We start from the raw sequence: 26744 nt of genomic DNA on the forward strand, positions 1-26744 counted from the left end.
ATAAAAAAGTCCCCGATGTAGCACCCGCCACCACAAATGCCTCTCAGCACCCAGACATCGAAGATTAAACACTGGAACAATTTATGGGTCTGTCAAGTTGATTCCCAGTAGAAAACAGCCAACAGGGATAGAAGATGGCCTTTGCCTTACTTCTTTTCAACCCCGTGTGGTTGCCTCTAAAACCTAGTTGTAAAAGTGTCTAGGATATGTAGATTGTTACCTTGACAGTTTCTGCAGGTCAAGAAGTCACTCTTAAAGGAGGAGGGAATGGACCTGAGTGAGCAAATCACCCTCAACGTATGCCATTATCAAAGGGAATTGCTACACGTAAAACAGAACTTGAGCAGGTCCTGAAGGTAAATTTAAATTGCATGAGCAAATAGTGTACACTGCCAGTTTCATATTCTTGCAGCACTGCTGGCTCTCTGACAAACCCACACCTATGGCTTCAGATGTAGACCCTAACTTGTAGTGCTTATTATGCACCTGGATGGGTTAAAGTAACGGGCCTGTGTGAATTCACTACATTTCAGAAGTTGGGCTACACTTGAGATATATATGGCTGCACTGAGATGAACAACCTGTACCTTTTGCTTCACTGACAGATTAATACAATCTTTTGTTTCACTGATATTTGCTATAAGCCTTTTACTATTGGTATGTAGGTCCACTCTTAATGGTGTCTCTCAGCCTGATTTTATTATGCACAGGAGATACATATATAATACACACACACACACACACACACACACACACACACACACACACACACGGTACCAAAAAATGCATACACAGTTTAAGAAAGGAAAAAACTGTATGAAAATTGTAATACAATGAATGATGCCAGCATTCATTTGATTAACGCCATCTTTCGAGCGAACATCATACTACACATTGCTACTATAACTAAATTCAACTTCGAAAAGTAATACATAGAAAACATCTAAGTGCACATTTTTTGGCAACCCTGAGGTGTGTGTGTGTGTGTGTGTGTGTGTGTGTGTGTGTGTATTTCTGTTTCTCTGGGGAACCATGACTGAGAAACTATCACATTCTCTAAGAATTAAATTCTTATTACTGTGGGCTGTCCTCGTCCCTGTAGTTGCTGACCACTATGTTAACACTCTAACTAAAGCTAATATCACACTGTATCATAATTATCTGCATGCATGCCTATCTTATTAGAATTTGAGATCCTTCAGAGCAAGATTAGGGTTTTACTTATTTTCTATTAAAGTATTATGGAAAGTTTCAAACATTTGCATAAGTAGAGAGAATAGTATAATAAACCCCTACTCACCCATCACCCACATTAAACCATTATCAACTCAAGGCCAATCTTGCTTCATCTATTTTCCTATCCACTTTCCCCTCCTCTAGATTATTTTGAAACAACTTCTGGACATCAGTATCATTTCATCCCTATGTTTCAACACATACCTTTAAAAGATAATTATCTTTGTAAAATATAATCACAATTCTATTATCCCTGCCAGCAATTGTATAATGCATTAAGATCACTAAATGTCCAGAAAGTATTCACATTTCTTTGACTATTTCAGAAATATTTTTTACTGTATATTTATCTGAGTCAGGATTATAATAAAGCCCATAAATTGTAATTGGTAGATATGTTTCTTTTAATCATAGAGTTCCTCTTCCCTCACATTTTTTCTTTCTCCTTGACAGTTTATGTGTTGAAAAAACTGACTTATCTGTCTTGTAAAGTTTCCTACAACCAGGCTATTGCTGACTATACCACCATGTTGTCATATAAAACATTCCTTGATCCCTTGTATTTACCATAAAGTGATAGTTAGGCCTAAAAGCCTAATAGATTCAGGTTTGAATTTTTGACAATACTACTTCAAAGGTAGTAATAGCTATCTCTATTATGACATATGTATTTTCAGGTTCTCTTTCTGTGATTTCAGCAGTCATAGACAATCATTGCTTAGAACCATTATTTCATTAGACAATCGTGTTTGTCTACTAGGGCTGACATAACAAAATATCACAGAGTGGGTGGCTTCAACAACAGAAATTTTTCTCACAGTTCTAGAGGCTGAGAAGTCCAAAATCAAAGTTTGAGCCAATTCAGTTCTTGGCAAGAACTCTCTTAGTGGCTTACAGATGGCCGCCTTCTCATTGTATACTTATACTGGGGAGAGAGAGTGCGAGCTCTGGTGTCTCTTTCTCTTTTAATAACTGCACCAGACCTATGACCTCATTTAGCCTTAATTACCTCCTTATATGCCCGATTGACAAATATAGTCACATGAAGGACTAAGGCTTCAACATATGAATCGAGGGAGTGGGGCACAATTCTGTCCATAGCAGCATTGTAAAATATGATCTTCTAATTCTATCATTTACTCTTCATTCATTAGCCCAAATACTCCCATAAAGAAAAACCTTTTTTCATCAACTATTTGGATATCCTGAGGAATAGTTAATATACGAAAGATGAGGCTATTTTCCCTATGTTATTGTTTTTTGACATAATGATTTTGGGTATCATTCATCTTTGTTTTCCAATGCTTTTAAGATGTCTGACATATAGCAGTTACTTAAATGTTTATTGAATTGAGTTGCTTTCATTATTGCCTTAATGGATAGTACTAAACTTTTTTTAAATCTCAATTTTCTTACAAATAACATTTTCTCTCTAACTAGTCCTGACAGTTCTCAAGTTCAGAGATTGGTTACTCTCTGGAAAAGATCTACTTTTAAACCCTTTAAACCAAAGTTGTCAGTACATGACGATACATGATGAAGAATTCTCAGGTCTCAATCCTTTATTATTCTTTCAGAATTTACACACAAGATCTCAAGAAATCCCTCCAAAATACAGCCAGCCAACATATCTACATAAATCGTTCAGCCCTTTATCTGGTCTATAATACAATTCAACATTCAGATTTTCATAATGTAACATAATATTTGCCAGTTGCACATTGTAGAAACTAGAGCCGTCTTGTTTGTATGTCTTGCTGGGGCTTTAGCATAGAAGAACCAGTGAGAACAAAAACAAAACAAGGACCACCTTTACAATGGCTCTAGCTTCAATTAAGGAAAATTAACCCTGTAAAGAGGCTTTTCCCAGTGAAGACAATGAGGAGGTCCAAGTGTAAGGGTGAAATTTGGTAGATCAATAATGTAATTAAACTTAGCTAGTTTGATCCATCCTGATATTCATGTCTTTCCTCTTTGTTTCTCCTCCCACTGATTAACTAAAGAACTCTGTTCCCTTTGTCAAGGCTGCCCATACTTTGTTATTTAACAAATATCCTAACCTGAAAAGATTAGGTTCTTTAATCCTCAGGCACCTGGACATCAGGGACCCATGATCATAACTCCCTAGCAGTTTTCCTTTCGCAGATGGCTATAGAAAATAAGATATAAGATAACACTCAGGCAGACCTGAGGCCTCAGAAGACACCAGGAGACGACTTCTCAAGTATTAGCCCTGAGGCCTCCTTTCCTTTGTTCTTTCCCATTTACCTGCCTATAAAACCTCTTCACCATTTTGGCTAGATGAAAGTGGTTTTCTAGACATGAGTCTGCCATCTTTCCTAGCTGCCGGCATCTAGAATAAAAGATGTTTTTCTTCTCACCAATTCTTGTCACTCTAGTTTTTTGGAATCTTCGGGTGGCAACCGGCACCCGAATTCGATAACACAAGATCTAGTTGGAAATGAGGCTACCACTGGATCCTAGGTCTAAGAATCAGCTGTTGATCAAATCTTCATTTTCTACTCCCCAAATTTAAACACAGGCACATACAAACATATGAATCTTCCATGTAGTTAGAGGATACAAACAGATTTTCCACCTTTGTCAGGATTTACAACCAGAAGTCAAACCTAGGCCTGTTTCACTCCAGAGGCAAACTCTTTACTATTACATTGGACTGTGTCACTATTTGCTTTTGTTTTCTAGTATTTTTGTCAACTACAGTTGACATTCAGTATTAGTATCAAGTGTTTTGCTTTTTAATTTCAGCTTCGGCACACTACCACAAATCCTCCAAATACGTAGGACATATGAATATATATATATATGTGTATATATATGTGTATATATATATGTATATATATATATATTTGAATCTATATATTTGAATATATATTTGAATATATATTTGAATATATATATTTGAATATACATATTTGAATATATATATATTTGAATATACATATGTTTGAACATATACAATATATATTCTGGGGGTGCCAAAAAAATGTATACAAGTGGACACTTTGGTCAACATTGCTCAAGCAGTAGTTCGCTGTAATCAAAAGTGTCTGAACACTGATGGTAACCACTTTGAGCACCTCTTGTAATTGCAGAAGTCAAACGTGACTTGTATTCATCTTTTGTTATTGGTATATATTGAGTGTTACAATTTTAATAGTTTTTTCCTTTCTTAAAATGTGTGTACATATTTTTGGCACCCTGTGTACATTTGAATGTGCATGTATGTATGTATAATTTTCTAGTCTTCTTTGCCATTGTAGCCTGCGATTAGCACATGATAGGTGTACAATAAACATTTATTAAATGAATAAATTAAACAAATAGGCCTGAATGAATGAAAGAACAAATAAGTGTGAGTATAAAATGAAAGTGTATTACTCAATCTGCTTTTTAGAATTACTCACCTAAGTTCTATTTGTTTCAACATTCTGTTCACGCAATAAATATTTTCAATAATATATGGTGAATTAGTGATTGCATCATATAGCTAAAATGGCTCACTATAGCTAATATATCCCCTGAATATAAAACGATTCAAACTAGAAAGTAAACTGATACAGGAAGTTACAAACAGAGCAGACATTACAAAAAGTGTGATGTCCTCCTGAAGAATAATACGAACAATCTTGACACCTGTCAAATTATGAGTCTTTGTACAGATTTTTTTTTCTGTTATGAAAGCAAATGCAACATTAATTCAAAAATTTTCTTAATAGCATTGAGAAGCCAGTAGCAAGATCTGAATATCCATGTAAGGACATTTCATTTAGTTTTGGTTTGGTTTGGTTTGGTTTTATTTAAGAATATGTATGTTGTTTTGGTTTTATTTTCTATTCAAAAAGATGAAGAGAAAAGGAATGTAGATAATAGATATCTGCTATGAGCCAAACACAGTACCAGGTGGTTCCTTCCAAAATAACTCTGTCATGGGTTGCTTAACTTTGGAGAGTAACAAGAGTGGCGGAGTCAAGTTTTGAATCCAGGTCTGTGGCCTGCAAACACTGGCCTTTCTAAACACAGCTCTGTCTGTAGTTCCCTCCAGGCACAACCACTTTCCTTTCTTTTTTTTTACCAAAAACCAAAACCAAGTTACATTTATTGATGGGGCCCACTCCCTGCTGTCCAGGGGAAAGGAGGTCCCCAAAGAGCCTTCTGCCCCAGGACAAAACAGAAATGGTGGGAAGGACCCATAAAAGAAAGAATGTCTCTGAGGGCCTTCCTTTTTTTTTTTTTTTTTTTTTCCAGTAAAATGAGAGTCCTTCGTGTGGAGCCTCCCAGCCACCCAAGCGTTAACCGGAAGTCCAGCTGCCCGAGGTGTGACCTCAGACCCCCAGCCTGCAGACCAACCCAACCGATGGAACTTGGCCTTGAGCAAGGGTACTGGGCAGAAGCTGGGGCCAGCAGTGGGCAAGCGGCTTCTGCCCCATCACACGTGTATGGCCATTCCGGGTGAGTAGTGGCCCTCCACGGTGGTCTTATTCTGGCCCCCAGGCAGCCGCATGAGGGCCTGCCAGCCACTCCCACTAGCCCGACACCGCCGCTGCCACAGGAGTCAGTCGACAGTCAATTACACTTTCGCTCGCGAACTGGTGCAGGAAGGTCCCAGCAGCCATCTCGCCATTTTTCCCGGGTGTGCCCAGGGCATTGCCTGGGTGTGGCCACGGCGCCAGCCAACTCTACAGCAACCCATCCATGTTGCCTGAGCCCAGGGATCTGGTCATGTGGCAAGGCTCCACCGGACTCATGGAGGCCACGGGGCCCTTTCAGCACCGGCAGAACAGGAAGGTAGCCCTGTAGGCGCCCACACCATAGGGTTCATGATGGTGTACATGTTCTCACTGGAGTTGATGGAGTCTCCAGCGCTGGGCATGATGGTTGTTCCAGGGAGCCCACCTTCTCCTAGGGGTCCCGTGCAGATGTTCATGGTGGGCAGGCCACATGCCATCTCAGTAGCTCTGGGGCCCCATACTGGCCATACTTTCTGGAGGCGTCACCCTCTGCATCGGATGCCCCTGAGCACACAGGAAAGGGTCCATGGTGCCAGGGAGGAGGAACTGGGAGCTGGTGAGGCCCAGGGGAGGCTGACTTGGCATCCACAGAGTGTGCCAAGCGCCTACTGGGAACAGCGATGACATGAAGCGGTGGAAGAGGGCCAGGGTGAGCACGTCCCCCTTCCACTCATCCGGAAAGCTGCCCTGTTCCTTTGGCCTCCAAGCCCCTAATCGCCCTCTCCTCTAGGCCCCACCAGCGGGCGCTGGGTGCATGTGCGTGCGTGTGCAAGAGCAGGGGGTGGAGCTCCAGGGGCTCTCAGGCCCAACCACTTCATATTTCCCATTTGAGGAGCCCATCGATGTACTCAGCAGTAGCAATTATCTCATAAGTGCCCCAATAGAGTTCAAATGGTACTGTGAAAAGGGTTATAAAATAGATATGCAGCTCTGCTCTTTCTGTGCACCCCCTTTTTAACAATACATAGGGGAGTAATGAGTATGAAAATAGGAATAGAAATAATAGGATACAGTGTAAAACTTAGGGATGAGGAAATACAATAGAATGAGAGGAGTTTAGAAGAAAATGATGTATTGTCGTGTGGGAGACCCTGCTCTCTGAGCCATATGTCGTGCAGGGCGGCAGACGGGGTCTCAGCTACCACTCCCCACATGAGAATGCAGGATGTGGCTAGGCCAAACACGAACACCCACAGAGCCATAGACAGGGGAGTCATACCACTATAGTCTCACTGGAGGCGGGATCCACACTACCTAGTCTCAGTGGAGGCGGGATCCACACTACCTGCAACCTGCTGTCCGCTTCTCTGCCTGCCAACCCACCGACTGACTCCACTCGACTCACTGACTCTCGACTCTCAAACCAGCGCAGCCCAGGCAATTATATCAGTGACTAATTGGCTAACTGGTAACAGCTGAGGGTCAATTAGCCACAGCTGACTGCCATCTACTACCCGAGCCAGCACCTATCTAGGTGAGGCAGAGAGCCTGGAAACTGCTCGCTGGGACTCTGTCCCCACATGTATGTTCAAAGATCATTGTTATTTTAAGGTGCACAGATTTTTATACATGTATTAAGGACTTTTTCTGATCACTTTAAGAGTTCTAGTTCTAAGTAATCAACATGTGAATAGTAATGCTTTAGCAAAAATCAGCATGCTAACCAATTACAGAGCAAAATTGTTGTTACCAGTGAAATTCCTTTAGAAATAACTCATTTTTACTGAAGGAGCTTACTACCATTTCTGTTTCCAAAAATATCTCAATATAACATAATTACCCCCAAAATCATTTTTCCCCGGCTGAAGTATATTTTGTTTGTGCTCCACAAGTATTTGGATGATAGTCATGAAGTAGGAATATTTCTCTGTGAGTCCCCAAATGATATAGGGGACTTTTGAGTGAGTGCCGGGATTGTACCTCATGAGACCGAAGAATGGAAACATGGACCCAGGAGAGGCAAAGAGTTTTAAAAAGAGGATAGTTTTGTTGAAAGCAAAGGGTCAGAGCTTCCGAGCAGGAGGGAGTCCCAAATGGGAGTGCCCAGTGACTAAGGCAAAAGCTCTTACTGTTATACCTTCCCTTGCCTGTCTGGGGAAGCGGAGCTGGTGCCTTTTAATGAAATTCATCTACCAAGTTTGTTCTGCTTGCCCATCCTGAAGGAATTAGCAAAATAACCCACTCTTATCTGTCAGATTTGCTCTGTTTGTCAGGCCCAAAGGAATTTTATGATTAACCTCAAGGCATTGTTACATTTTGTCCTGGAGAGGAGTGATGTCAAAACCTGGAGTTTTAGGATATGGCTGTCTTTGTTTATTCCACCAGGGACCTCCCTGTCTACCTAGCAACATACTGACTAACTTGTCTCAGTCAGGCGTTAACCTATGTTAACTTTCAGTATTGAATATTGAAATGTAGGTGTCTTTATTTTCAAAACATTCAGCTCTATTAAGTCAAAGGAAATATTTATCATTTATCTACCTCTAGAGAACCTAGAGAATGCAACATTTATGCAACAATTGTATTAAGGAAATTTATTTACGTTATTTCTGGCTCTCACCAAAACCTGCAGAGTAGGTATGACAAATTCCATTTAGTGGCTTCCAGGCTTCAACAAATCTGTCTGAATAGCAAACTATTACACTACATCAAGAAAACTGATTTTATCTCCAAAGCAAACACAAGCCAATTAATAGCTGCCCAGAATGCTATCCTAGAGAGAAGTCTGAGCTTTATTGGAGTTCAATAAACAATTAGCAAGGTCTGCCATGGGCCTATATAGAAGAATGACTACAACTTTGCTATGTATAGTGTGGGCTGAATGGTGGCCTCCCCAAACATATGTCCACTTACTAATCCTGAGAACCTGTAAAATTACATTATATAATAGTGACAGAGTGAAATTACCTTAGACAGCAAAATATGTGATTAAGTTAAAGATTTAAAGAGGAGTTTATCTGGATTATATGAGTGTGCCCTAAACCCAATGGCAGGCGTCCCTGTAAGACTGAGGCAGAGGGAAATACAAAGAGGAGACAATATAACCAGGGAGGCAGAGACTGGACTGACAGCCACAAGTCAAGGAATGCTAACAGCCACCAGAAGCTGGGAGAGACCGAGAATGGATTTTCCCTTTGAGCCTCTAGAGGAATTCAGCTCTCCTGACACCTTGATTTCAGACTTGGTAAGTGTGAAAGAATAAATTTCTATTGTTTTAAGCCACACAGTTTGTGATAATTTGTTACAGCAGCCATAGGTAACTGATAGACCATGCGTCTGCTATCTCTATAACTCAAAGCTCTGAATGCTAAAGATAGGAAAAGAGCTGGGACTTGCCCATGGGCACTCTGAATCTCATGAGGTGATGTGCTGGCTTTCTATGGGTTTCTTTATCCATAGACCATATCTTTACCCCTTAATAATGGAACTTCAGCTACCTCCTGAGACAAGAGAGAAAAGTGAAGAGGGAGGCCCAGGACTGGCAGATGCCCACATATAGCAGTGCACAGGTGTGTTGATCAAAAGGGCAGTGTGACAAAGGAAAAAAGCAGGCTACAGGCAACAAACAAAAATTGGTAACTGGGTCAAACCTAAGCACAGGAGCCAAGAAACTAAGTGATGCCAACCGAATAACCTAGAGTCATTCAGAGTGAAAGATTAGCATAGTGATTAATTGACTTGACTCTGGATGGATGACTCAGTCCAAATCCTACTTACCAGAAGCTTGACCTTGTATAAATTGCTCAATCTCTCTGTTTTTGTTTCCTCATCTCTAAAATAGGCCTGAAATATCTATTTCATAGGACTATTTTAAGAATTAACTGAGATAATTCTTATAAAGTAATCAGAATGCCTGGCATTTAGTTCATATTCCATAAGCTTTCGTAGTTATGATCATTGGTATTGTTATGAGGAGCATTTATAGAAGCATGAGCCAGGAAACCAGAGAGATCAAGTAATAAATACAAAAACTATACGTAAGAATCTGCTGTATGTGCCTCCAGCTGTCTTTTATTCCTATTCATTTTATTTCTGCCTACCAGGGCGTTAAAGGAGACAAACAGCTGCTGAATATTTTGGTAAGCCATTGGGTGAAAATCTTGTGTGGACATTTCAAAAAACACCTCTGGTTGTTTTCTGTCAACCTGGAGATTGGATGTTTCTATCCAAAGCTAGCTATGTGCCCAGCCCTGCACATAAGTAGAAAGGCAGTGTGAGATACGTATATGGATTCTTTGCTTCATGTTCCCAGACAACCTCTTTGTTGCCATCTCCTTGTGGAGCTCAGCTTTTCCTGCTGCCTCAAAACTCATAAAATGTTGAAGCTTAAAAATGATCAATCCCATCTTCCTGAATGCAGAGATGAGGACACTCAGGCCCAGGTAAGAATATGACTTGAGCAAATTCCACTAGTTATAACTACAGTCATATTCTTTAATGATCACAAAATAACAAAGTTTGTTTTAGTAGGGGATTGGAGAATATTTTCTCTGAAGGATTCATTCTATCAATTTCTCTCTCAAGATGGAAATATGATAGTGGGCTCACCTATATGCTCTGATGCCCAACTGCATCCCAACAAAGCAGCACAATGAGTCATCCAGGGTGAAAATTCTTTCTAGGGCAAAAACTCTATCAAGTTACTTTAACTTATATCCCTTAAGTGTAATACTCACAAAATATCTGAACGCTAATTGGTTCTGGTACATTTTGGAATCAATGGGTATCCAGTACCATACTGTCATGCAGGGTCTCAGCTCTTGCTCCCCGCACAAGAACGCAGGATATGGTGAGGCCAAAAAGGAACACCCACGGAGCCATAGATAGGGGAGTCACACCACTACATTCTCAGTGGCGGCTGGGTTGGAGACATAGGAAACAGAAGCCACACGATCCGCAATCTGCCGTCTACTTCTCTGCCAACCAACCTCACTTGCTAACTGCAATCTGCTGTGCTAACTGCAATCCACACTTGCCAGCCACCATCCGCTTGCTAGCCCTCCATCGGCTGCTAGCATAGCCACAGCAGTTATATTAGTGGCCAATGGCTCACTGGTTACAGCTGATGGCCAACTAGCCACAGCTGATGGCCATCCAATCACAGTTGATGGCCATTTAGTACCTGAGTGAGCACCTTTCCACGTGAGGGCGAGAACCTGGAAACTGCACTCCCAGCACTGTCCCCACACATACTGTTTTAATTATTGTAGCATTGTAATATATTTTGAAATCAGGAAGTGTGATGCCTTCACCTTTGTTCTTTTTTCTCAAGATTGCTTTGGCTACTCTGGATCTTTTGTGGTTCCCTGTGAATTTTAGGATTGTTTCTTCTATTTTTGTAAAAAAAAAAAAACCACTGGGATGTTGATGGGAATAACATTAAATCTTTAGATCATTTGGGGTATTATGGACATTTCAACAATAATAAGTCTTCTAATGCATGAACATGCGATATCTTTCCATTTCTTTTTGTCTTATTTAATTTCTACCATCAATGTATTTGTATAAAGACAGATATGTAGACCAATAGAACGGAATGAAAAGCCCAGAAATAAACTCACACTGTGGGGACAGAGCCAGGAGTGCAGTTTCCAGACTCTCACCCTCACATGCAAAGGTGCTCACTCGGGTAGTAAATGGCCATCAACTGAGAATGAATGGCCATCAGCTGTGGCTAGTTGGCCATCAACTGTAACCAGTGAGCTATTGGCCACTAATATAACTGCCGTGGCTATGCTAGCAGCAAATGGGGTCTAGCAAGAAGATGGTGGCTGAGCTATCAAGGGCGGATTGCAGCTAGCAAGTGAGGTTGGTTGGCAGAGAAGAGGACGGCAGATTGCGGATCGTGTGGCTCCTATTTCCTGTGTATCCAACCCAGTCACCAGCGAAACTATAGTGGTATGACTCCCCTCTCTATGGCTCCATGGGTGTTCCTTTTTGGCCTCACCATTTCCTGCATTCTTATGTGGAGAGCAGGACCAGAGACCTCGCTTGACACCCTGCATGACACACACATATATGGTCAACTGATCTTCAGTGAGGGTACCAAGAATACACAATGGAGAAAGAACAGTCTTTACAACACATGGTATTGGAAAAATTGCATATCCACATACGTAAGAATAAAAATAGTCCTTTATCATACATTATACACAAAAATCAACTCAAAATAGATCAAAGACTTAAACAGAAGTCCTGAAACTGTACAACTCCTAGAAAAAAACATAGGTGGAAATTTTCATGGCATTGGTTTTGGCAGTAATTTAATGGATATGACACCAAAAGCATAGCCAACAAAAACAAAAATAGACAAGTGGGACTATATCAAAATAAAAAGTTTCTGCACAGCAAAATCAACCATCAACCGAGGGAAAGAACAATTTCTGGAATGGGAGAAAATATTTGCAAACCATACATCTAACAAAGGGGCAGTTTCAAAAATATGTAAGGGACTCATACAACTTTGGAATAGACATTTATCCAAAGAAGACATACAAATGGCCAACAGGTATATGAAAAGGTGCTCAACACCATTAATCATCAGGGAAATGCAAATCATAACCACAATGAGATATCATCTTACTCCTTTTAGGATGGTGTGGGGACAGAGCAAGGAGTGCAGTTTCCAGGCTCTCGGCCTCATGTGGAAAGGTGCTGGTTCAGGTAGTAAATGGCCATCAAGTATGATTGGATGGCCATCAGCTGTGGCTAGTTGGCCGTCAGCTGTAACCAGTGAGCCATTGGCCACTAATATAATTGCTGTGGCTATGCTAGCAGAAAATGGGGGCTAGCAAGAAGATGGTGGCTGAGCTAGCAAGCATCGGAGTGTGGATTGCGGATTCTGTGGCTCCTGCTTCCTGTGTCTCCAACCCAGCGGCCACCGAGAATATAATGGTATGACTCCCCTACCTATGGCTCCATGGGTGTTCCTTTTTGGCCCCACCATGTCCTGCTTTCTTATGTGGGGAGCAGCACAGGAGACTCCACATGATACCCTGCATTACAGATGGCTATTACCAAAAATACAAGAGATAACAAATGTTGGTGAGGGTATAGAGAAACCAGGACCCTTGTAAAATATTGGTGGAAATATTAAATTATGTAGTCACTATAGAAAACAGCATATTGTTAAATTTAAAGTTTAATTTAAAAAGATAGAAATATCATATGATGTAGCAATCCCACTTCTGCATATATATCCAAAAGAATTGAAATCAGGTCACAAATGCCATGTTCATTGCAGCCATGTTCAGTGCACTGCCATGTTCATTGCAGCATTATTCTAATAGCCAAAATATGGGGGGAAAAACCCAAATGTCTATTGACAGATGAATGGATAAAGAAAGTATGGCATATACATATAATGAAATATTACTCAGCCTTAAACGAAAGGAAATCCTACCATTTGGGATAACATGGATCGACCTGGAAAAAAAATCCTACCATTTAGGACAATATAGCAATCCTACATTTTGGGAAAATATGGTGAAATAAGTTAGTCATGGAAGGACAAATACTGCATGATTTTACTTATATGAGTTAATGAAATAGTCAAACTTATAGAAGCAGAAAATAAAATGGTAGATGTTAGGGGATTAGGGGAGTTGTAAGGGGGGAGTTGTTCAATGGGTATAAAGTTAGTATGTAAGAGTGAAACTCGGTAGATCAATAATGTAATTAAACTTAGCTAGTTTGCATTTTAATCCATCCTGATATTCAGCTGTTTCTTCTTTGTTTCTCCTCCCACTGATTAACTGAAGAACTCTGTTCTTTTTCAAGGGTTCCCATATCTCATTAATTAACATCCTAACCTGAAAAAAGCAGCATCTTTAATCCTCAGCCGCCCAGACATTGGGACCCAAGATCACAACTGCCTAGCAGTTTTTCTTTCACAGATGGCTATGGACAATAAGATTTCAGATAACACTGAAGCAGTGTCGTGCGAGGTAGCCTGCAGGGTCTCTGGTCCCGCTCCCCACATAAGAACGCAGGATATGGTAAGGCCAAAAAGGAACACCCATGGAGCCATAGATAGGGGAGTCATACCACCATATTCTCGCTGGCAGCTGGACACAGGAAGCAGGAGCCACACTATCCGCAACCTGCTGTCCACTTCTCTTTGCCAACCAACCTCACTTGCTAGGTGCAATCCGCCGTGCTAACTGCGATTGCTCTTGCTAGCTTAGCCACCATCTTCTTGCTACCCCCCCCCCCCCATTTTGCTGCTAGGGTAGCCATGGCAGTTATATTAGTGGTCAATGGCTCACTGGTTACAGCTGACGGCCAACTAGCCACAGGTGATGGCCATCCAATCACAGTTGATGGCCATTTACTACCCAAGCCAGCACCTTTCCACGTGAGGGCGAGAGCCTGGAAACTGCACTCCTGGATCTGCCCCCACGCCAACCCTTGCCACTCTAGTTTTGGGCTCTTCGGAGGGCAAGCGGCACCGAATCTGAGTTCGGTAATAGTTATACAAAATGAGTAAGTTCGAGAGATCTGCTGTACAACACAGGCCTACTTAACAACGTGGTATCGTTCACTTAAAAATTTGTTAAGATGACAGTTCTCATGTTAAGTGTTGTTAACACACACACACACACACACACACACACACACACACAAGACACAAGGAAACATTTGGAGGTGATATGTTTATTAACTTAATTATGGTGATGGTAACACAGGTGTATGCATATGTCCAAACTCATAGATTATAGCCATTAAATGTGTGCCATATTTGTAAATTATACCTCAATACAGTTACAATAAGAATCAATGAGTATCAATATAAAGAAGATTATTGTATTACATTTTTACTAGGAAATTCTGAGGAAGCTTTTACTTGCTGGAGGCTTTTTAGTAGTTTAGTTAAGCTCGTTTTCACAATAACTTTGGGAAATGGGTTGCTGGATCTTTATTTACATAAAATAAATGAAAGGGGCCTAGCAATTCACTGAAAGTTCCATGTCAGTCATCCACAGAAAAGATTAAAATTAAGGCAGCTTTACTTTCATCACTAAACCATATTGCTTTTCTTGTTATTGTACTGCCTGGAATTCTTTCAGCGCTCACCATGTAATGTTCAATAATTTCTCAAATAGTTAAAAGACTCTCTGTGTGACTCAGATACCACTAAAAAAGTGGAAACCAAAGTGACTGGGTAAACCACTATCCAGAGTTAAAATAACAAAATGTCCAAGCTAGCCAGATTTCCTACAAAACTATTTTGAAAAATACACATGCCTAGTGTCATGCGGGGAGTCATGCGGGGTCTCTGCTCCCGCTCCGCACATAAGAACGCAGGACATGGTGAGGCCAAAAAGGAACACCCACGGAGCCATAGGTAGGGGAGTCAAACCAGTATATTCTCTCTGGCGGCACTATACTCTCACTGGAGGCTGGATCCACACTGTCCGCAACCAGCCGTCCTAACTGCAATCCGCGCTTGCCAGCCCAGCCGCCATCTTCTTGCTAGCCCCATTCTTTTTCTCTCCTCCACTCTCCTCGGCTCTCCTTCGTAGCCGCAGCAGTTATATTAGTGGCTAATGGCTCAATGGCTACAGCTGACGGCCAATCAGCCACAGCTGACGGCCATCTACTACCCGAGCCAGCACCCCTCCACGTGAGGCCGAGAGCCTGTAAACTACTTTCTGGGGCTCTGCCCCCACACCTAGAATATTAGGGACATGAATGAGTGGAACCAAAAAGAGAAGAGGAAACTGAAGTCCTGTTCTACAGACATGTATTGCATACCCAGTATGGATCAGGACCGTTCCTAGGAGTATGATGCAAGATAATGAAATATGATCCCTGCCCCAGGAAGTTTGCTTGTGTTGGGGAGAGACAGGAACAGAAAGATGATATCACTACATGTGGGAAGTGTCTGAAGCATGAAGAGGTTACCATGAGAACATGGAGGTAGTGTTACCGAAGTCTTGGTGCAGTGCCTGGGCTTAGTTCCCTCACCGGGGTTCGAACCCAGGCCTCCTAGGGGAGAGGCGGAAATCCTAGCCGCTACATTACTAGAGAATGAGCCATCCTCTGCACCACGTCCATGTTCTTGATGTCTAGAGCAAAGATATTGAACGAGACACAGAGGTAAAGTGGTGAAAGAGAAGTTTATTAGGATAGTACACTCCAAAGAGTTAGGAGCATGCCAAGCGCAAAGAAAGGCAGCTCAAGGGCCTTTTGTCAGCCAGAGTCTGGCAGTTTTATTCTTTTTCTCTGGGATGGATTGTTCCCCTCTGGGCGCAGGACCGCTTGATTGACACCTGTGATTGATAAGGGGCTATTACCTCATCCTCTTAGACAGTGCCTGTCCTGTCCCAGAGTTCAGTCTATTATAATGGTATTAATGAACTTTCTGGGCGTATGTACAACATTATAATGATGGTATAATGAGGCTAGTGTGAGAAGGAGGTCATGTAACCTCTATTGTGCAGGTGTGAGTGACCAATTTAATCTAGTTAGGTCCTCACAGTGATTAATGGTTAGGGCAGATAAGGGAAGAATATAAGAGGACTCCAGGCGATGCTCCTTGTAGATTGTGTTGGACGTGCAGGAATGCAGAGACCCAATTACCTGTCTCTAACTGCCTGCGTTGATTTCCCTGAGAGACGTGATCCCCATCAATCTCTATGGGGAGTTGAGGGATGGGGGTCTCTTCTTCTGTATTTGCTTCAAGCTGAGCAGCAGGGTAGAGCTATCCCTACATATAGGGGATTCACAGAACTCTCACCCTATATAATCTTTAAAAAAGGGGGGTCTCATATCTGCCTTGGTCGGGGTGCACTGGAAGCCTTGCTGGGACATAAGTCATATCCCAACAGCCCCTAGATGAGGAGAGACAGATGTTAGTTAATAAAGTAAAAGCTCTGGCTCCAGGAATAGGACTCAAAGCCCAATTATCTATTTTTAGGGGTTAAGTCTGGAATGGCCTAGAGGAGTGCTGGGCTACAGTGATTACAGTTAACAAGCTTAAGTTACAGGCTTTTAAGTAGTTATTTGAAGCAGGGGTGAGAGACCTTTTGTGATTTAGGCTAGGAGCAATCTTTAGTTTAGGATTAAGAAACTAGTTTAAAAATTGATTAAGACGGGGGTGGGGGGGAACTAAGAAACTAGGAAAAAGAAGACTTAAAATTCCTATCTAACCATCAGAGAAGTGCAAATAAAAACCACAATGAGACATCACCTCACCCCAGTCAGAATGGCTATCATCAACAAGACAAATAGTAACAAGTGTTGGAGAGGCTGTGGAGAAAAAGGAACCCTCATACATTGTTGGTGGGAATGCAGACTGGTGCAGCTGCTATGGAAGGCAGTGTGGAGGTTCCTCAAAAAATTAAAAATAGAATTACCATATGACCCAGCAATCCCTCTCCTGGGTATCTACCCAAAAAATCTGAAAACATTTATACATAAAGGCATGTATGCTCCAATGTTCATTGCAGCTTTGTTTACAGTGGCCAAGACATGGAAACAACCAAAATGTCCTTTGATAGATGAATGGATAAAGAAGTTGTGGTATATATACACAATGGAATACTATTCGGGGGTAAGAAAAGATGATATAGGACCATTTGTGACAACATGGGTGGGTCTTGAGAGTGTAATGCTAAGCAAAATAAGTCAGACAGAAAAAGCAGAGAACCATGTGATTTCACTGATATGTGGTATATAAACCAAAAACAACAAAAGAACAAGACAAACAAATGAGAAACAAAAACTCATAGACACAGACAATAGTTTAGTGGTTACCAGAGGGTAAGGGGGATGGGGCGGTGGGAGATGAGGGTAAGGGGGATCAAATTTATGGTGATGGAAGAAGAACTGACTCTGGGTGATGAACACACAATGGGATTTATAGATGATGTAACACAGAATTGTACACCTGAAATCTATGTAATTTTACTAACAATTGTCACCCCAATAAATTTTAAAAAAAAATTCCTATAGTGACAGGGCTTAAAATTTCTATAGTGAGGGGGCTTAAAACTTCTGTAGTGAGGGGGCTCTCCTGTATCAGTAGGACTCCTATCCTGAATCAGGGAATCATGGAAGGCTTCAGGAAGGAGGAAACCACTGAACTAAGGTTTGAAAAATGATTTGGAGTTAGTTGAAGAAAATAGAACAGATGGGTAAGGAGTGGGGCGGGACTAAAAGAGGGGACTATGAAGCTACTATCATTAACAAAGCATAAAACAGTAAAATGATATGAGAAGACATGAGCAATTCTGTGTTATCAGAATATAAAGTACTCAGCGGGGAATGGCTGGAAGTGAGACCTGAGAAATAGGCAGTGGTCATTGTTGATGAGGCAGTAAAGGGTTAATAAAGGTGAGCCTGAAGGGGGACTGCCCAGGCCTACATCCCCTCCCCAGGAACCGCCCAGGCTCATCCCCTACTGTGTTTCCCCAAAAATATGACCTAGCTGGACCATCAGCTCTAATGCATCATTTGGAGCGAAAATTAATATAAGACCCAGTATTATATTATATTATATTTTATATTATAAAGACCCGGTCTTATATTAAAACAAGACCGGGTCTTATATTAATTTTTGCTCCAAAAGATGCATTAGAGTTGATGGTCCAGCTAGGTCTTATTTTTGGGGAAATACGGTAGACATAAATCTAAGATGTCCAAACCCTCACAAAAAAAGGAGATAAGACCCAACTGGTATTAGCTGGTTCTTCACACATACGCAAACTTAAAATCTGCCCGTTAGTTGAACTCTAGCCTAATTATAATGCAATTAGAATGGAATGAACATTAAGGCTTGCCCCTCCTCCCCCATGGGTGTTTCTGTATGCATTCTGGGTAAGAGCATGAGCAGAGAGAAACTAGTTATATAACAAACATATGTCATTCAAATGACCTCAATCTATACATCACATCTCCTGCTGTAAGGAAATTTCCTACCCTTTCCTATGTAAGAAAAAGCTAACCTAAAGTTAGGTGCAGTTTTCTGCCCCAGCAACTTCTATGCTGGCACCTTGAATAAACTTACTTCCTTGTTCTCCTCATTTCAGTGAGTCTGTGAATTCTTTTCACCTAAAGACCAGGGATTAATTCCAATGACACAATTGCCATGGATATTTATGTAAGTCATTTAAAATGCAGGATCATACCTAATAGGCAATAAATTTCAGAAAGGTTCAAAAAGACAAGGGTGATGAGAATCTAAATAAAAGACAGCACATAACATCCTAAAGAATCGTACAAGTGATAATGGAAGAAATACTGAGAGAGAGCAGGAGCTAGGGAAATAATTCTTAAATAATTAAGAATATCAATAAAACAAAATGTCATAGGAAGGAAACTCCTGCTGTTAGATAAATGAGATTAAATTAGAGCATTTATCTTCATAGTAGGAAAATGTGTGCTTAAGTGATAATACGATTTGTCTCACCGAGAGCCATTTGAAGATTCTTCATTACAAATATTTTCATAGGACAATATTTTACTATTAAGTACCAAAGCTGACAAGACCTTTTATACCCACCCTTTGTGGTCATAGGAGTTAATGCCCATCATTTGATAAATCAATTCCCATTAGTAAATTAGAATAGCATATGGGTAAAAATATACGAGTAGATTAGAAAGGCTTTTTTTTTGTTTTGTTTTTTGCCCCTTGCAAGCTGATAGTACTTTTTCAATAGGTAGGGAAAAGAACAAATCATACAATATAAATCACTGAGACAGTTATTAACAAGTGTAAGTAAGACAAAAACTCTGAAAATACTCATGCAATTCTAGGTGTGTAAACTTGGTCTTGCTTATTTCTTGGAAATTTAGTCCATTGTTTGCCTTCTTTCTTTCATACATACAGAGCTTTGGAATCAGTCGATCTTTACTTATCTGGCCAAATTAACAAAATGAATTCTGAGATTTTTCCATAAAATTCATAATGAGGCACACTGAGAGGCAGAAAGAATAAACGTTAAAATGAATTGGATCCTTCTGTGTTCTGTCTTCTTTTCGAAGATTCCCAATTGAAATGCAAAGAATAAAAAGCCTTGAAGTGACCTTATTTGAAACCTATTTTTGGTGGTAGCTATGAAGGAATTCCTGCCACTGCAGAAGATACCTTTCCTGAGGCAGGCAATTATATTTTAAAAATATCTTTAGTTTTTATTATTTTATACTTTCAAAACAGAAAAAGTAAAGAAGGGTGTTTTTATAAACCACACACATTTTTTCTGTTTTAAAAACTCACCCTTTCCAGACTACAGACTCTATTCTTAAGAGTCTTACAAAGAGAACACTCATATACACAAGCCCCTTTGTTCTGTGAAAGGTGAAATAAAATGGAGCCACTTATGTTAAGGTTTTCAAAATGAAGCCAGAAGGCTACTAAGGAGATAGAGTATATGCATGTCCTCACCGGATGGAAACATGAACTTTTGAACTGGACCAAACCACAAATATTCCAAGGATTCTGCAAAGAAAACCTGCAACTTGCTATAGTAAAGGATTTTTGCTTAGGGGTAGCCTTAGCAACCACTCATGTTTAACCAAGACTAACTTTCTGTTTCCAACAACAATCAAAACTCTTTGTAAACAACTTATGCAAACATTACTTTTTTTTTTCTTCCCTTAAAAACTCCTGATTTTGCTCCCTAGTGGGACACTCTTTGGGTTGCTACCCAAATCTGTGTATCCTAAATTGCACTTCTTCGATACCAAATAAACACTTTTGTATGATTATTGACTCCTACCAAATTTTAGGTTGACAGTCCCAAGTTCACAATATATATTAAGGGCAACTGACTGAGTGCAAAAAAAGAAGCAGGAGTCAAAGTCCCTACCAGCTGAAGATGCCTCATCTCTCAAATATCAGAGGGAATTTTGCCCTCTGCTCTCTATTTCTTCTCTAGACTGGAGAGCTGGGCCAGTGTGTTCCTGAAAATTAAATGGAGTCACTTGATTTTGTTTCCTGAACACACACACACACACACACACACACACACACACACACACACTGACATCTTTGCCCAAGTTCCTGAACTTAAGTCTAATTGTTTGCTTTGAATTAGTCCAGTTTGGTTAAATAGGACAAGATGGAGTTCTCTTTTATTCCTTTATTTTACTCTTAGTCTATTTCTATGAGTGCATCTTTGCCAAAAGGGACTAAAGGGGCATGACAGCCACTGAGATATGCAGTCAGATTATCTTCAAAAGAGCCTGTTGAAAGAAGCATAGTTAACTGATTGCCCAGAGCTTCTTCCTGTAAACCCTACAGCCATGTTTCTGCCAGTCTTCTTGCAGGCAAAGACTGAGCATTACAGGGAAACTAGTTCTGTCCCATTCGTACACAATGTAGAATTGTTCCAAATAATTTTGACTGGAGGACCCCTATCAGCCTGACTGAAACTTTCTAGAATGGCACCGCAAACTGAGATTTTCCCTACCCAATCATTTCTTCTCTCTCCTTTTACAAGTTTCAGATCTGGGTCATGTCCTGAAGGCTCTCTGTGCTTAGGTTCCTCCTATTTATACTTCACAGGAATTTCCCCATATATCTGCATATCTAATTCCATTTAAGCATCTGCTTCTCCGAAGGATCTGAATAAACAGTGACTTTTCTAGCACAATAGCCCATCAACATTGTATTCTAATAAGGGGTCAATATCCACAAGAGAAAACTTTGCCTCACAGACGTTTCTTTTCTAAGATAGTAGAGGACCACAGCTCCACAAAGTACTTAAGAATGTGACCTTAACCTCTTCAAGGAACTAGAAAGCTGAAAGCGATCAGAGGGAGAGGAGAAAAAGGAGAGGCCTAGGAAAAAGGAGAAAGGGAGACCAGAGAGTATGTGGTCCATGGAAAGGGGGATTAGACAGGAATTTGCAAAGCCATATTACTGTAAAAAAAAAAAAAAAAAAAAAAAGGAGGTCCTCAGTATAGGATATACATAGGTAGGAGCAGTAATTTTTCCATTGACATAAACACAAACCAAGCAATGCTTTCAATCATAAAGTTGTTTTAAAGGCTAAGGAAAAGAAACCAATAAAAGCACAAAGGAGCAAGGATGATTTTATTTTTAAAAGAGGAACCATAGTTAATTTCTCAGTAATTCTCAAAGCAAGCAGCATGACATAGACATTAAGAAAAGAGATTGATAGCACAGGTCACAGCAGCAGCAGATCTGGGAGTGACACCTGTTGTTGCCATTCATCTCCGGTGAGTTATTTAACTTTCTGATCCTCAGAGTCCTCAGTCAATAATAGGAACAATGACAGGCTATTGCAAGTAGTCACTGGGTGACAAACACAAAGAACACAGCAAATAAAGCTAACACTTACTGAACACTAACAGTTCACCAGGGCTTATGGTAAAGGCTTTACATAGAATATTTAAATTAATTAAAAATGATTATTACCCTAAGGTATGAGATGTCATAAAGGAGTCACTGATGATGTAAGTTATAGAAAGAAATCTAGAGATTTTCAAAACTAATAAAAATCAATGCACAAGATAGGCTTTGTCACTGTTTAAGGAAATTTTTTTATCTTGCAGTTCAAAATAGTACCCTTTACAAGAATATCTAAATTAATTTATAAGAAGCCTTTCCAGATCAGATTCTTCCAGACAGCAAATAACTTATAACTTGTGATATGGTAGGTAGATAGATAGAAATGAGCAGGAGAAGGAGAAATTTAGCCTCAATAAGAAAAGCCCCTACTGTAGTTCTTAACTTGGGTCAAGATCCCTTGCAACTGCCCAGCAAGATCCCAGTCTTACACAGACCTCTGAATCAAAGATACACTTGTATGTTGTTACAAGTCAGAGAAGTGGGGAACACATCGTTTGTCAGGACCACCAATACCCTACTAGACCAACAGGATTTCAGGTTTTCACATACTCCAAAGGGATGTGTTTACACATGTCCCTCAATCAAAGGGGTGTGTTTACACATGCCCCTCAATCAAAGAAATGCACTGCTAAATGCCAGAAGACTAGGCACTTTGGGAAGAAAGAGGGAGAAGGGAGACGGTAAGCAATTCTACTCACAGAAATAAAAGCCTTCACGCAATGTAAGGCGAGACTGCTTCCCAATCTTGGGTCAGCCTGCTCCATGTTTCGGAGTGTACTCGCATTTTCTAATAAACTGCTGGCTGTTTGAGGCTGCTTCCCTCTCTTGGGTCAGCCTGCTCCATATTTCGAAGTGTGCTCTCTTTTACTAATAAACTTCTGCTGTTCATGCTGCACAAAATTCTGTCTCTTGATTGAAGTCTTTCCTTCAAGAAGATAAGAACCAAGATTTCAACATTATTTCCGGTAACACTTGTATTGCAACAGCCACCCTAATAGAACCTGACGTGTAGAAGACATTCATAAATAATGAAATAACTACAAGTTTGAAGACAGTAACTTAAAGTCTGCATTTTCCCTTTTTTCTCTTGGCAATCATCCAAAATCAACAAGGAGAACAATAAACAAAATCATTAATCCAATTTTTGTGAGAACAGGAAAAAGCTAAAACTCTAAACCACAAAATAGGTGGTTATACAAGCCGTCAAAAACAGTGAAGATAGAGCAGAACTGTTAATGGGAAGAAGTAGACAGGGAAACCCATAGTGGAACAGAAACAACAAGCAAAATAAGCTTCTCAAAAGAAAGGAAAGCAGCGTACCCTGAAGTGTAAAGTCTAACCTCTTCACCTGTGATGAGAGAAACAAGAGGAACAACTGACAGCAGATGCTTCCCTAGATCTACTTAGTTCTAAGGAGCACAGGAGGTAAGACTACAGGAAGAATCATATACAGTGGTACCACGGTTTCCAAATGTCTCCACTGACGAACATTTTGGTTTATGAATGCCGTAAACCTGGAAGTAAATGCTTCTGTTTTCAAACACGACTCAGAAGTCAAACATGTCACACGGCTTCCGCTGAGTGCAAGATCCTGAAGCATAGCTGTCAGCTGTTTTTGAACGGTTTAGAACTTGTGGGTTACGTTCGAAAACCGAGGTACCACTGTATAAACAAGTCATACTTGTAGTAACCCATTTGTTTCCAGGACAGAAGGGGAGAAAGACATCACAGATCCTACTTATATCCACTGACAGGGAAGAAGTAAAGGCCAACCAAATTCACATACACAAAATCAAAAACATTTCAACTAACCTGGAACATAGCTGTGGCTCTCCCAAGTATGAGTTTCAGGCAAATGTACAAAAGTTCACTTATTTAAAAAATGGATAATCAAAAAGGAACCAGTACTGGAGCTACACAAACCCACCACAAGAAAAGGGGATAGAAATAAGAGGAAAAACAAAAGACAGATAAAGGACGAAAAAGCAGGGGGAAAAAGTTATCACAAGCAGTTGGAAATTTGACCGCATCTTTAACAATACATTTTTAAATTTAACAAAATGTTACCCCTTGTAAAGAAGAAGTAAAGCCATGATTCAAGAGCTAAGAGAAATAGGAAGAAAGGCAGAGGGAAAGCAAAGAGAAAGGAATAGAAGCTAAAATATGAACTGACAAAGATCAGGGGGAAAAATGGAAGAAAAAGTAAAACCATCAAAGAAATGAAGACAAAATGGGGAGAGAAACAATGAAGTATAGCATGTGGAGGAGAAGACACTTTCTTCTACCCTCAAGGTTCTTTCAGCTGGTCAAATAAACATGAGGCAGATTAGCCAGAGAAAATGATAAAAGAAAAAGATAAAAGCAAGTATAAATTTAAAATGTTTTTTGAAAAGAAGTAGGAGATTCACTTCCACCTAGGATGTAAAAGATTTAAAAAGACTATCAGCCCTGTGAAAAACAATGAGAGAATACCAGATAAATGTGGGAAAAATACATACTTTTCTTTAGTCATTGAAGATCTGTAGAGATAAAACCTAAGTAAATTAAATTATACAAAGGAACAAGGCCTTTGTAGGCAAGCAGAGATCCGTGGTCACAGTCATCTCTATGGAGGTATTTGCTAGGGCTGGAAGCATGGACAAGTGCACCTTTGTGGAGACAAGTAGAAACCAACTTAACCCTTAATGGCTATACGAGGTATGATCAAAACATACAGTGAATGTTAAAATTATTACAGTAAAAACACATTGCCATTAATCCCCCTCCAAATGCTTCCCCTTGCTTCAAACACAATTATCCTATCATTTTTGCCACTTTCTGAAGTAGTTCTGGAAGTCCTCTTTCGTGTCTTTAGTTGTGCTGTCATGGCTGCCTGATGTCCTGAATCATTCAAATTGTTTTCCTTTCATTGTCATTTTGACTTTGGGGAAGAGCCAGAAGTCACACGATGCCAGATCCGGTGAATAAGGTGGATGGGGATACACTGTAATGTTTTTATTTGACAGAAATTGCCATACCAGAAGCAATGTGTGACACAGAGCCTTTCCATTGTGATCACAAAATACAGTGAATGCTGCTGCTGAGTGCCACCCAACAGAAAGGCAGGGGATCTTCAATACAGGAAGCAGAGCATTGAACCTTAGTAACAGTGTGTGTCAAGTTTTAACTTGTTCAGTGCAGTCAGTAGGGTATGAGCTATGGGTAACAGAAAATGTGTTTTAAAGTGTGCCATAAATCATGGATCACAAACAACATATGAAATTTTGTTTTAAACTGCAAAACAGTGCTAAAGAAACACACGAAATGTTAAAATTAGTTTATGGTGATGTTGCAGTGACCATGATCTAGTACTGTGAGACTTCTGGCTATTCCCCAAAGTCAAAATGACCATGAAAGGTCAATGTTTTGAATTGATTCAGGACATCAAGGCAGCCATGACAGCACAACTAAAGACATTCACAAAAGAGGACTTCTAGATCTGCTTCAGAAAGTGGCAAGAATGATGGGATACGTGTGTTTGAAGCGAGGGGGAGTATTTTGAGGGGGATTAATGGCAATATGTATTTTACTGTAATATTTTTTTTTTTTAATTTAAACATTCACCATATGTTTTGATCATACCTCATATATTGTTTGGCATGGTGGGAGTAGAATGTGAAGGAGGCCCAAATTCAGGGCTACTGTTTCCTGTATACCAGTTTTCTTCCACAAGACTTGCTGAGTAAATAGTAGCATGGGGACTTGTCTTGAAGACACAGAAAGATATTGTATGTACACTTGCAATGTTTAGATTCAAAAGAAACATGAAGAAATAATGAAAAAATGATAAAAGATATTAACCACACATTCAAGCTCAGCAAACTGTAAGCAGGCAAAATGAAGAAATTCACTCCTAGGTACATCAGAGTGAAAATTAAACATAAAAAGAAAATCTTATAAGCAACCAGGAAAAAAACAAAAAACAAAAAACACACACATTAAACTCAGGGCTAAAAAAAAAAAAAGAAAATTACAGCTGACTTCTCATTAAATAATGGAAACCATAATAAAAGAGAAGGCATTTTTAAATACTGAAATGAAAAAACTATCAATTTTAAATTGCACTAAATATACCCTTCAAAAATAGACAAAAATAAAGATGTGTTTAAACAGATGTGAAGTGAATTTGTTTTTACTAGATCCACACTACAAGAAATATTAAAGGAAATTCTTCAGGCTGAAGAGATAAGATCTCAACTAGAAGTCACATCTGCAGGAAAGAACTAAGGACATTACAAGGAATAAGTATATAGGTAACTAGAAAAGACATTTATGTATATATTTATAAAAAGAATATTGACCATTTGAAGCAAAAGTGGCATTTAATAAGAGAAAGATGAATTATTTAATAAATAGTGTCAGAACAGCTAAGTAGTAATCTGGAAAAACAATAAGTTGCATTTGTTCTTAATATTTTATAGTAATATAAATTTAAAGTGGATAAAATATTACAATGGAACCATAAGGAACTGGAATAATCTATGGAGAACACAATTGTTAGTCTGAATATAAGGAAGACCTTTGTAAAAATGACTGTAATTTCAGAAAAATAAAGTTTTAAAGTTTGATTTGTTCACTTGTAAAAGTCAAACTTTTACACTTAGCAAATACATAAA

The 26744-nt window shown here is 39.9% G+C and overlaps 1 pseudogene; it reads right to left on the reverse strand.

Annotated features, from left to right (window-relative positions):
• Nucleotides 1–5355: 5355 nt before the first annotated feature.
• On the reverse strand, nt 5356–6492 carry LOC148755803 (single-stranded DNA-binding protein 4-like; annotated as a pseudogene).
• Between the last annotated feature and the right edge of the window lie 20252 nt (nt 6493–26744).

This window comes from Rhinolophus sinicus, chromosome 14 (assembly GCF_057876585.1).
Source record: "Rhinolophus sinicus isolate RSI-liver-muscle chromosome 14, RSI-T2T, whole genome shotgun sequence".
Classification (NCBI taxonomy): Eukaryota; Metazoa; Chordata; class Mammalia; order Chiroptera; family Rhinolophidae; genus Rhinolophus; species Rhinolophus sinicus.